The sequence below is a fragment of the Choristoneura fumiferana genome, chromosome 25, assembly GCF_025370935.1.
Source record: "Choristoneura fumiferana chromosome 25, NRCan_CFum_1, whole genome shotgun sequence".
NCBI lineage: Eukaryota > Metazoa > Arthropoda > Insecta > Lepidoptera > Tortricidae > Choristoneura > Choristoneura fumiferana.
The window spans coordinates 8638456-8652220 of NC_133496.1; the positions used below are offsets into that span (position 1 = coordinate 8638456).

Consider the following 13765-nt stretch of genomic DNA (forward strand, 5'->3'; position numbering starts at 1 on the left):
GCTCACACGGTTTACCAGTTAGAATTTGCAAAGGTAACATTAAGTGATAATTATCTTGACCTATTAACATCTCTGGTTTACCTACAGAATTACATAAGTTGCGTTTAATATTCCTAAGATAATTATATTTATTACAATCGATTACTGACATGTTTTGCTCGGGTAGGCTTAAATCGTTAACACTTCGCGCTTTTATAGAATGAACCTTATCGTCTATATCAGAAAGTCGTAACTCCAGTACCGTGCTATCACAAACTATTTCATTTTCACTCCACGGCCCGCACACGCGCATTGATTCCCGGCGGCCGCGCAGCCCAGCGCGCTCGGCCAGCGCGGCGCTGATTAAAGTCACAGTAGATCCGTCGTCCAACAAGGCACTGCTATGTATCACGGCGCCGTCGGCAGTGTGGATGCGAACCGGCACAACTTTAAGCAGCACTCGATTACAAGATAGGTTGACATGCGTTACAACCTCCGGGGCGGGCGCATCAGCTGACTGCGAGTCGCGCTCGCGCGCCGCCGCCTGGCCCGGGCTGCCTCCCTGACTGTTATTGTTTACATTATAGTGCAGCATTCTGTGGTGCGCTCGGCCGCACTCTTCCTTGTCGCACACCGGAGCAGGACATGTTTCTCTTTCATGACGTGAATCTAAACATTTGAAGCAAATACCGTTGCGTTTTACGTACTGCCACCGAACCTTACGTAACGCCTTCTTGAATTGTTTACATTCAGATAGTTTGCGGCATTGCGATTTACGACAAAAGTTGCATTTATTATTGTCGCCGCTGACTGGTTCTTCGGTTTGTAGTAATACAACTTGCGGCCGGTTATTGGTATCGTGATGCTTGTATTTATGTTGATCGGAGCGGTAACTCAGCGTGTGGTGTATATTAGCAGTGGTAGCAATTTTCATAGCTTCCATATTTAAGAAGTCGGATAAAATATCTAGACGCGACTTATTAATTCCACTGTTAATTAATGGAAAGCTGTAGTCTGACCACTTCGACAAGAGTAAGGTGGGAAGTTTAGATAAGAGTAATGGCACAATGCTCATACCTTGAATATATTCCTCGCGCCCCCACCACTTTTACTGCTTCAACAAAATTCTGTACTTTCACGGAGAAAATGACGATCTCTTTCTGGTAATCATGTGAGATAGGCTGGAGTTTCTTGATATCTACCACGAGCCTATTTAATATGCAGTCTGGATCTCCGAAGCGCAGTTGAAGCGTTGCCATTATTTTATCGGGCGATGAAGCACTAATGAGCAAAGCTGACACCGCTTCTTTTGCAGGTCCGCGCAGGCACTTACGTAGTCTCCATAAGTTTTCCTTAGGGCTAAAGTTACAGACGTCTGTCGATTCTTCGTACGCTTGTTTGAACTGCAGCCAATCGAGAGGATCACCGTGGTATTCAGGTAAGTCTCTTGGTGTACAGATACGGCTTAACAAATTAGCGTTCGGCTTGTGATGACCAGAAGAAGTCGTGAGGTTCTGGACCGCCGATGCAAGCATCTGGATAGTTCTATCTGACGCGTCAGCGTCCGCCTTGTGCAGGTTGCCCGTGCTCATACCATATCCGGGGGCTGGCTGCGGCTGCGGTTGTGGCGGTTCCAGATGTGACTGTGGTGGTTCCGTGACGGGGCCTTCCGCATTTTCCTCCATCCATTGCTCAACATTTCGCCGTGTAACTTCAATGCTTTCGTGTGAACTGTATCTTTCATCTTCTAGGTCGGCTAGGTCTGCGGCTAGCCTTTTATCAATAAGTTGCATCTTAATGGCTGCCTTTTGTTGTTCTGCTTCAAACAGCAATCTTATTCTGCGCGCTTCTGTAGAAGTTGTTGAGGATCTTCTGGATTTAGCTACCGACAAAGAGCGCTCGGGGCGTGGCTGCACAACCGGTTCAGATTTTAATAAGCTACCCTTCGGTTCCGAACTATGAGCCGCCATCTTGTCCGCTACTTCGCAGTGTTGGCTCGTGTGTGCGTTTTTGCCGTCACAAGTACTGACTTCTTGTCCTTCTTCCATCCTCAGTAGCTCCTTTCGCGTTGTACTGCGTGTTTTTACCATAGCTTGAGGTGTGTTAAACATGTAGATGCGGTTCGAAGACCAACTTTGTAGGCAACTGGGTTCTCTTCAGTAAAAACACACCTTGTCAAAACGAACACGCTGTTTATTTTAATATGCACAGTATTAATGAGTACAAATAGAACCTTGTAACACTAATTTGATACAGAAAAGACATGCGATCTAGTCGCGAGATGCGTGCAGACTGACAGGTCATAGCAATCGACCTCTAACAGTGAATGAAGAAACTTCACCCTCAAATTTGGAAAAAATAACATTAAATAAAAAAGGGTAGGTCCGTGTGAGCGCGTCGTCAACAAGTTAGTTTATAAAAGTCCTGAATATTTACAGTTTCAGAAATATTAAACAGTTGGGAAATGAAAAGTTGCGAAATGAAACAGGTTGCCAAACGTTATTCGCCGAAACATTAGTAAACCGGATAAACATACTTGTTTATAAGACAAATACATATAAGATACCCAAGACTCGAGAACAAACATTCATAATAAATTAATAATTATTCATACAATATCTGCCCCGACGGGGATCAAACCCGTGACCTCAAGCTTCATAGTCAGGTTCTATAAACCACTCGGCTATCCGATCAGACGACCGTGTGCAGACGCACACGCTCAGCAGACGCTGTACAGTCGAACAAATTGAATCATGACCCAGGGTGGAACCTTTTCATAGTCAATTACTCTACGATTTCCTTGACAAAAATATGAGATGTCAACATGACATTAGTAGCACAAAGATTTCATTCTGGGTCATGTCATGAATCAATGTGTTCGACTGTTCATAAACAAACAGGAATACAACTTAAATGGTGCGCTAAAGATCATTTAATATTAATGAGACTACAATGAGCGTTTTTAATCGAAATTAATTAAAACTGCATACGGCACGAATAATCGTACGGGTATTTTAATGATCATCCCTCGTTCGTTTACTCTAAATTGATTCTCGTGTATGAATATGTTTCCCTAATTATTTTTAAATGGCCGCAGTCGTTACAAGCATTTTCGCGTTTGGATGTTTTTCTTTTGCAAAAACAACGTTTTGAAATTAATTGAGAGCAAACGTTTCGACATTTGAGCTAATTAAGCAAAATAACATCGGTGTTTTTATTCGAGATCAGAATAGTTAGACATAAGCGAAAAATTATCGTAAAATGTGTTATAAGCGCAAATCGAACTATTTACTAATATTTTTCTGTTGCGTTCGTTATTGTAATCCAGCCTATATACGTACTGATAAGGCACAGGCTCCTTCAGAACAAGAGGCTGGGCCATAGTTCACGCGGGAACAGTGCGGATTGGACTTCACACTAATTGAATTTCGCAGGTTTGTGCGTTATTGTTAGGAGAAGGTTTTATGGAAGAAACCGCGGGCAACAGCTAGACCAAAATAAATATTTTATGATATCCATCTATAGGAAGTTCTCTTTGTACATAAATCTCAACGTTTGGCAATTGTGTTTGTTTACTTATTTTGTACAATAAAGATTTTACATAGGTACATACATACACCAGTAACAGTAACAGCATACGCATATTTGTTTCCATTACCTCAGCTGAAATAGTCGAGAGTGACAGCAGTAAAAACTAATGAACCCATCGAAGCCCTCGTTTACAAACAAACATAAATTGCGACTCCGGTCAGAAGTAATTCGGCTGTCATCGTGACGGGTATTAAATTTTATGACCCGGTTAATTTTTACTCGTTTTAACCGGATATAACCGGATGTGATGAAATGAATAAATTCAGTATTGAGGGAAACGTTATTCTAATTTCATATGGGTGTAATTTAAACGGTGGTGAAATGTAAACAGTCGGTTTACTGCGGCATTTGAATTTATACGGTATTTTTTGTAAATGAAATAATGAAGGAAAATATTTTTTAGAGCCATGGAGGCCTAGTGGTTTTACCTGCGCTCTTTCAAGCAGAGGGTGGAGGACTCCAATCCGGGTTTGAACCTTGAACGAGGTGTTCAGTCGAACCTGCTGAAATATATCGAATTCAAAACAGTTTGTACAGTCAAGGAAACTGAATCACGTCCCAGCGTGGACCCTGCTACTAATGTCATGTTGACTTTCCATACATCTACCTAAGAAACCATAACGTAATTGATTATGAAAAGGTCCCTGGTCCGTGATTCAGTTTCCTCGACTAGGTACATTATCTTTAGAGATGAATGCTGAATTTATTAAACTTTGCAGTTTCACCATGAAAAATACTGCAGAATTCATGTAACCATTTCGAGCACCGATCGCAACAAAATCATCACAACGAGTGCGTCAGACAGTGTGTGTGACGTTATAATAAGGCAAATGCAAAGGGTTCTGCACAAGTTTATCTTTAATGTAATCCACTTTCGGCATTTTGTCGCAAATCATATCATTTAATGGAACAGAATATTTATTAACTATTTCAGATAACATTGATCCATTAGATTCTAATGATTAGAACATGTTATTAACCTAAAAAAGTAAGTACACTAAAAATTTTAATTCACAGTAAACATTTAAAACAACTTCTAACTGTTATCATTATATTTAAAATGAATTCAAATTAATATTTACAAAAATAATATTGTATTGAACGGAATAAGTTTCGTACTCTGACCATTCTTGTTATCCTGTATAACAAGAGACGAAACAATGAATGAGTTAAATTATTAAATAAGGTGCTAGAAAATTGGGTGTGGATATTTTCAGGGTATGTAATTAATAACCTAAGAATCATTTGTACACATAAATTATTTAAGTATTGTGTGGTAATGTTTTTTTTTGTTTCATGCAAAAATACCATTCCGTTTAAAAATAATCATCCTTGCATTAACATTTCTTTTTATTTAATTTAATTGAAACTAATTAACAACGATGCAAATAATCGATCATTAAAATATCCGCATCTGATTTTCTAGCACACTGTATATTGTCCAGCATTTAGCTGAGCTTGAAACACTAACCCCCTTATTCATAAACGACAATCAAACCTATTTTAGTTAAAATGCCGCTAAAATTCGTTTGTCCTTATCTGTCACTTCGACATTTGTATTTGTTAGAAAGGGACAAAGCATTTGTTAGTTAACATAGGCTTGTTAAGTTTTATGAATAAGGGGGTAATTTTCTATCCTATATTGATTGGAACGATGAGTGAATGGTCATCATCTCGACCTACATTAAAGTTTCATTACAGGACAATCTGAAACAGATCTCCCAGCAGAATGAGAGGCCATGGGCTCAAGTTTCAATGCGGGCAGTGAGGATTGCGAGTTGGGAGTGTATGATGTTTTTTCTTAAATTAGAACTATAATAATTCATTTAAGATTTTATTATATGAATGGTTTTAACCATGAGACAATATCAAAAGTTCGCAAAAAGGAAGTCGAATTTTATGGACAAAATCATGGTTGTCGAAATGCTGTAAAACTACGGAACCCTGGCAAAATACAAGCCCTTCTCGTTCCACACGGCGATATTATTTCTGCATTTCCGAGCGACATTTTTCATTTTAACGAGAAATATCGAACGAGCCGATATATCCGTCGAGTCCTGGCACTTCATAAAGCTGGGATATTCTGTTCATAAGGCTCGAATATTTCTAGCCTAAAGTTAGGTGCACACCGATGTGTAGCGACACACGCTTAAATGGCATCTATGTAAACGTGATAAAAGTTTATAATTATTTATCTGAATATGTGTATGTATAAAATCAGTGGGAGTGCTTTTTAAAAACCATAAATTCATTACAGAATTAATATCGTCACTACTTTGAAAAATCTCGTATCTAAAATCAATATGTCAAACAAAATTGAACCTTGACGTAATGTTCATAAGGTCCACTCAGAAAAATTATCTACTTCGAGATAAGAGTTTTTTTTAAAGTAGTGACGATATATTATATTGTGTTGTACATATGGAATGGGCAACTTTTGGAATTTTATTACGTTGCGCGCGAACGCCCTCGGTGGATACCCATACTTATAAAGCTAACATACACGCTCAAGACTAGCACAAAATTGTTAAGAAAATATAGCAGCTGGGAAACGTCAAAGGATCTCATGTGCACTTTGCTTAGATTTTACTTCCGTACTTTATTTTTCTATTTCTGAAACCTTTTAAACTTTGCAATCTGTGCCACGTTTTACAGCAGCTGGAGTTATTCTGCTAGTTTAGTTTTCTCGCTTGACTGCTGTAGTTTAAAGGTAGGTTTTTACCGTACTGATATCAAGCGTATGTATCAAGCACACCCATTCTAATATGGACTCTCACTTCGAGTATAACGTATGCCTACCTAACATTGTCGTGTAAAAAGATACGTCCATATTCAGCTGTAGCCTAACGGCGTACGATACGCCGTGTGATACCGTATCCTCTTCGATCAAAATAAAATCGAATTAAAAAGTTTATTCTGTAAGTACCTAGGTCACAGAGGGCTCTTTAAAAAAAAGGAAACATTTATTTGTGACACATTACACATAATATATTAGATAAGCAGGTATACCTACATTTTAGTGTCGGACAGTGGTAGGTAGAGTCTAATGTTACATAAGAAGCAGTAAGCAGGACGCAGCGAAGCGTGTTATGAGGCTGTGTAGGTAAGTAATTTGGGTAGCACAACGTTGAAATCTGAACTAAAAGTACCTAATGTAAGCAAGTTCTTGTCAAATTTTTGGAAAGCCTCCTGAAGTGGAGCATAGTAGAAATGCAGCTTATTTAAACTTGATTTCTACCGACCTCACTAATTTACATAGCAGGTTACTTCAACGAACACAGCGAAACGGTACGTCAAGCACAAACCGCAACGTGCGAGCGGGCACGTAATGAATACATGGATAAACATGCTAGTTTAATTAATTCGGCGCAAAGAGCACGCCACTTAAGCCTTCTTAGAGTATCAAACCGAACGGTTAGATCAATGAGTGTAAGACCAGCGGTCATAGCCGAGACATGTGCGAATGTGATTGCGTGCGTAAATGACAAGATTTGACAGTTTTGTTGTTTGTGCCTAGCGAAGTAACTAACTATTACAAATATGCATGCAATGCAATCTAATGACATATTTGCATGCATTTGTCTCTGTCAAAAATGACAGATAGTTTTATAAAATTACGCAACGCAAAAAATACTGTGTTTATTACCCTATTCGCGTACATACGCAATATCGCATAGATATGTTTGTTTGTTCGTTTGTAGTGCTCTTTTACTAAAAGCGCAGTAGGCTGATTTCGATGATTCGTCTGTGAATAGAGTTTTTTTTTATTATTCGACTGGTAAACGAGCAAGTGGGTCTCCTGATGGTAAGAGATCACCACCGCCCGTAAACATCTGCAACATCAGGGGTATTGCAGGCACGTTGCCATCCTAGAGGTCTAAGATGGGATACCTCACGTGCCAGTAATTTCACCGGCTGTCTTACTCTCCACGCCGCAACACAACAGTGCAAGCACTGCTGCTTCACGGCAGGATATGCGAGCAAGAGGGTTGTAGCAATCCGGGCGGACCTTGCACAAGGCCCTTACCATCTGCCAGTTGTATTAATCTTCTAAATGAATAACAGAGTAGGTATTTAAAAGTAGGCGCCATTGTTGCAAAAATTCGACAAACTAATGGGGCCTTTGAAAACCATCTTTAAGTTGCTCTAAGCATTTCCCTTTTTTTGAATCGACATGTACACATGACGCCTCCGTTTAGAAGTGCTCTAAGCCTCGATGATTGATTGTGACATACGTTTTGCTATTTGTAGCTGTTTGATTAGCGGATTAATAGTCAGTCAGTTGGTTAAACTACGGTTTGCTGTTTATTAACAATGGTTTGCGATTAGTTATATTGCTGGTAAGGTGACTAGAGCGTGCCAAAAGCTAGTTATCATTTTATGCTGTGTCAACTGTTGTCAATGAATTGATTTGTCTACGAGTACTGCACTGTAGAAATTGCAGCATATTATGGAATGATTTAGACAAAGCAAACAAAAGCATCTAAATTAATTGTGTCATAAGTTATTTTTCTAACATACCCTTTTTCTGGCTGTACCTACTTTCTTATAGCGTTGTCGTTTGAATCATTTTTACCGCTAGTATTCATTATTTTCCGTTTCTTTTTTTTACATTCATTTAATTAAAAAGGGCAACCAAAATAATTCAGCATGGTTTTTTATTGATACCGAAGCACGCACATTAAATTTTGAATGATGCCAAAAATCATACTGTATGTCCTATGAAACCTGGTTCCAGTTGAAAATAATTTTGAAACTTGTCAAAATTGATTATGCAGCTCTAGGTCTTCCAATACATCAATGTCTTACCTTACGAAGCATTTCCTCAAGCGAGTCCATATCCATGTCGGCGGAGGCGGGCTCGCCGCCCGCGCTGCCGTGCTCCCCGTTATTGTTGTTCGTCATAGGTGAGCCGCACCCCACCGCGCACCGTGACACAACATGTGAATTCGACACTCGTACACCGCCAATTATTTACCGAATGTATCAAATGTCACTTCACATTCCAAATTTAAATCATGTTTTATAAACACTGGCTGGTTGATTATTGTTGGAATGAACTGGAAATAAAAAGAAATTCGAAAAAACTTAAAGGTAGTAGTTACATGCGACATGCGACAAAGATTTTAATGAACGTGGATGACGTTTAAGGGACATTATTTTATTAAGTTTTAATTATTAGCTTATTATTATTAGTGCTTTAACTTCATAAAACAAACTCAAAACCACACGAACAAAAGATACAAAAAGTGACATTAGTTAAAATTTAAGTTTTGCAACATAGCCGCGTTAGTTTAGTTTTTCGACACATTCGATCTTTGTTGCACATTCTTTAACTTTCCCGTAGACGGTTAGCGTTCCGAATTAGAAAAAAAAATTAAGTTCCATAACTTTAATGTTCTCTTCACAGCGTGCAAGAAAAGTCTTCTTTTATTTTTATCTATAAGCATGTAAACATAGATATGTTTTCGACTAACTCGATTGTGTCGCGAAAATGTTCAAACGAAAAGGATTTGCGTACGCTAGAGTTTGCGAAGCGTTCAAATATAAAATAAAAATAAAATAAATAACGCCATTGGATTTAATATCCCTGGAATGTTCTCAAACGTTGAAAGCCAGACGTCTAGGCTTGGGCAAAGCCTGATTGTCTACTAAAAGAAGCAAAACAGAATGACGTAATAAAATTTTGACGTTTCATAAAAGCGATTTCATACAAAGAGGGACTCTTGAAGCGATTCAAAGAATGTATTTATTGTTTATTGCAATATTTTATTGAGCTAATAATAATATTAGGTAGGTACATTAAGTTAAAGTTTTATACATTAAAACATTTTTACTCGCGAGTCATGTTACTGTAAACAGTTGCATAGAACTAAGATGATATAGAGTCATGAGAAAGAGAGTTATGATTTGAATTTCTTTTCGAAACGTATTATCGACGTTTAATAGCCTCTCCTTGCTTTAATGATGTTATTACATCTCTTTGGACACAGTTTTCACGGCTTCAATCATGATAAGTATAGGTAAAAAACTTAAGAAGATGCCCTGTTGTATGTAGTAGTGCACAGGATTGATATGGGATTTAAGTCATTAAATATACATACATCTTTCGGACACACATATCTTTAGCTTCAGTCGGCGATCATCAATTTAATATAAGATGATAACAATCAAGATGCCCTGTTGTATGTAGTAGTGCACAGGATTGATATGGATTTAAGTCATTTTTCGAATATGGAACGTCGACTTATCTATACAGACACGTTACTTCTACATACAACAGGTCATCTTCTTAAGTTTTTTATCTATACTTCGACACATATCTACAGAATACATGCACGTTACGCTGACATCATGTAAAGCGACGTAACTTCCCGTCATATTCACTCAATTTCACTCCCTTAATCACGATCATACAAAAGCCGCGAAGTGAAATCAATTTCATCAATCAAGAACTAGACTCATCAGCCTTTTAGGGTCGATGTGTCAATATAGCTTTACTACGGGTTCTCGGTTTTAACTCACTCCTAAATCACACGCACAAAATATAATAAAGATGAAAGAAAATCATAATAGCACAAGTGACGTACTTATAAGTAAATAATTTAAAAATAAATCGTAAAATTCAAAGAAAAGTTGAAGAAACCTTGGGTTTCTACAATAATAAGATACCTCTTATTATAAGATACCCATACATTCAAATTAATGGTCATTGATGAGTGAAAATCACGAAAATTCAAAGGATTATACCAATTAACTGGTCCCAAGATAAGAAAACTTGTACTACGTGTACCAACGGATAAACATGAACATACAAGATAAGCACGGACTTAAATCTCAGATACAACCATTCGTATTCATTATACTGAGTACGCAGACGTTTATCTACCCCTACCGGATAGAAACCGGGACCGCAGGCTTTATAGGTACTCAAGGCTAAGTATTTTATAAGTAAATATATATTTTGGTTAAATTAGGTGTACCTAATGAAGCAGGGTTACAATTTTTAGGTGTTAAAAATGAACTTCTACAAATATCGCGAGCGATCAATTAACGAATAGCTAACCTATCGTCACCATTGAAAGTTATTTGACCTTATCAAGTGAGAACTTTTCGAGAACTCAAAGTACCTCGACTGAACAAACACAGATAGCAACAACTGCAAGACTAGCGTGTGCCGGCGCATACATTAAACGGATTGGGCGATTTGCATGACTCGCAGAAAGGGACGATCAATCAAGTAAATGAGTACCTTCGAATAGGTTGAAGTTTTAGGATAATTCAAGCATGCGTCTCTGCCCAGTCATAGAATAGTTAAGAATGGCATGTGACCCATTGGCCATTTTCAAAAAGTGTGTATCTGTGTCAGTTTCGTCGCACGATTGAATTCAAGTTTACTCAGTAAGTATGACTGTCGTTTAAATATACAATAGGCCAAAAGTGTAAATATGTAAACGCATGTCTTATGTTATAATTTACGATGATAAAAGTTGTCACAAGATTTCAAATGTATAGCCGCGCAAGGTTCATTGAAATCTACTTTTGACTTAATATTAATCTCACATCTCATAAAACTATAATACAATTAAAATTTATGAGGATTATTTTTAAGGAGTAAACTCCAAAAATCACTCTCTATTGCATTAAATAATGATTCTCAAGTTACATGTCTGCCTGCTCTCGAATCCTAACAAGTCTCCGCTTCCATGACAGGACCCCTAACATTGTATCTGTTTTGTTACAAAATGGCGGAGTTATGTAAACGCTAAATCAAAATTGATATTTGCTACCAACAGATTGTAATTAAAATGACTCCCCACAACCCTCAAAACAAACATAACTGAGAGGCGGGCGAGGATATTGAGAAAGAGTGACGACAAATTTACTTGAGCAAATATTTTTAAGCAACACGATATAGAAGAAAACATTATCTACGTCACTACTTTTAAAAAAACTCGTATCTCAAAATCGATAACTTTTCTGGGTGAATTTTATGAACATTATTTCAAGGGTCAATCTTGTTGACGTGTATATTTGAGATACGAGATTGTTTCGAAGTAGTGACGATTTGAATCGTTCATGTATGCCAGTGTTTATGGCATGTCTTGGCAGTCAGTAAAATTCGAGTTCCAAGATTTGATTAAGTATGTAGTTTTAAATGCCGTATCTACCATCAAAAAAACCAGGAGGCTTCCTTCACATATAATATTTTGCTAAAGGCATATTTTGTTTAAGGAAATAATGAAAAAATACCAATTTGGGGAGGTGGGCCTTGGAGTAAGTTTCGTTTGGGCATACTGTGCCAGGCATTTCTGTTGTACAACCACGGCAGATAACTTCATAACAAGTTCGCAAATTAAAACATCATATAAATGACAAGAGAACAAAATCTCTTTAACTCATTATACCCTTCCTACCTCACTGAGTCAGGAGGGTAGGTATATTGCAAGGGTGTCCTACTTAAACATGTACCTGTGTTCTATAATCTTAGACATGCATCGAATACGGAGCTAGATCCAGTTTTGCGGTGTAATTCAATCGCGTGGTTTGGTCTCAATACCTGCACCCAACACCGCCGCGCCTGAATAGGGATACTATATTCTAATACTATAATTCTAGCTGTACCTATACACCCTTAAGTCTGTTCGCAAAGAGCATATTAAATCAGGGGTTTTAGCTCATTCCAAATGTGGCCCGTTAACTATTTTAAGCGCCAGTCGAGCAGTTTGCGATGGTAAGCGACGGTCACTATTCTAAAAGCCGCCTTACACATTCTCACAATGCTCTGCATGCTAATCTAGCAGCTAATAAGCATGCTAGTTCCTAAAATACCAATATGCCGCTAAATAAGCATGCTTATTTAATAATAATAGCACGTGTCCTATTCACACATGCTAGTAGGTAGCATTTGCTCAATAGTAGCATGTTTTCGTGCTAGTAACTAGCATGTGTAACAGCAGCCTATGTCTGCGCAAACAGCTTCTGTCATTATAAAATACGAAATTACATTATCTGTAATCATGTATGTATGTATGTAAATACTTTATTGTACATAAACACAAAAAGAATACAAAGAAAAAACAAAAAGAGTACAAGGCGAACTTATCCCTAAAAGGAATCTTTTCAAGCTAACCTAAACAGGAAAGGTACAACTGAAACTAAATTTAGCTTATGTGTAATCATGTTTTTAGCGCCCTCGGTTCTTAAAGGTTGAAAGTACCTAATCTAGGGTTCATTCTTTAGTAAAAATTGTAGTAAAATTAAAACTGTTGTTGTTTTGGGGTGTCCTTGAGGTAAATTTAATAATAATATTATTATTATGAAAACAGTTCGAGGTGCGTTCGAGCCGAAGTTTGAATCTTCGCACCATCAGTGGCGTTATGGATGTGTTCTCAACAGTCTAGGATTTGTAATTTGAGTCATTGCTACCTAGTGCTAATATTAATAATGAGGCGAATGTCTGATGACATAATGAGAGGTGCAGGAAACCACCGGTGCACGCAAGTAGCTAGTTGTTGTTTAACATCACATCTCGTCTATAATACATTCCACTGCAGGTCGTAAGCCTCCTCTCATAGTGAAAGGGCTTAGGCCGTAAATGGTTCATTTTAGTTTAAAACCAATGATACATAAAAAAAGTATTATAAGGAAAAATGTTTTAATTTGCAGTCAACAGTATTTTTCAAATTGCGTACTAATTTAAACAGAGTAATGGTTAAGTACTCCACTTTTTTGTATTTAAGTACCATATTTCTACCCACCCAGCACCCAACCCACTTTTAGCAATAAAGATTTTTACTTTATACTTTACTCATTATTTTCAAAACAATCTCTATACACATACACCTAGCAGAGCACTAGCATCCTGCTGCCAAGTGTCAATGACTCCTGAATAGGTGTAGCCCCACCTTAATCCGCCATGGACATACACTTTGTAATAAGGTGCACACTAACTTGATTAAACATATGAGTTCGCGCAGTGTAGTATTCTACGTAGGTAGCACTGGGATCACAGAATTGTAGGTTAATAGGCAAAGTTAAATAATGCTGGCCTTGTCCGCTTTCTTGATACTATCAGCGGTACTAACAACTTGATTCCCATCGGGTTGCTCAAATGTTTACTGACAGTAGGTATGACAAAGGGTTGAAAAGTTTGGTGTTTAGGTCGATCCACAAGAGCTGGCACGAATGAATG

At 37.8% G+C, this 13765-nt stretch overlaps 1 protein-coding gene across 1 annotated transcript in view; it reads right to left on the minus strand.

The window, feature by feature from the left end:
* Positions 1-13765, minus strand: part of LOC141442231 (dopamine receptor 1-like) — a 142801-nt gene that overhangs the window by 69182 nt on the left and 59854 nt on the right. The gene's annotated exons all lie outside the window — the stretch shown is intronic.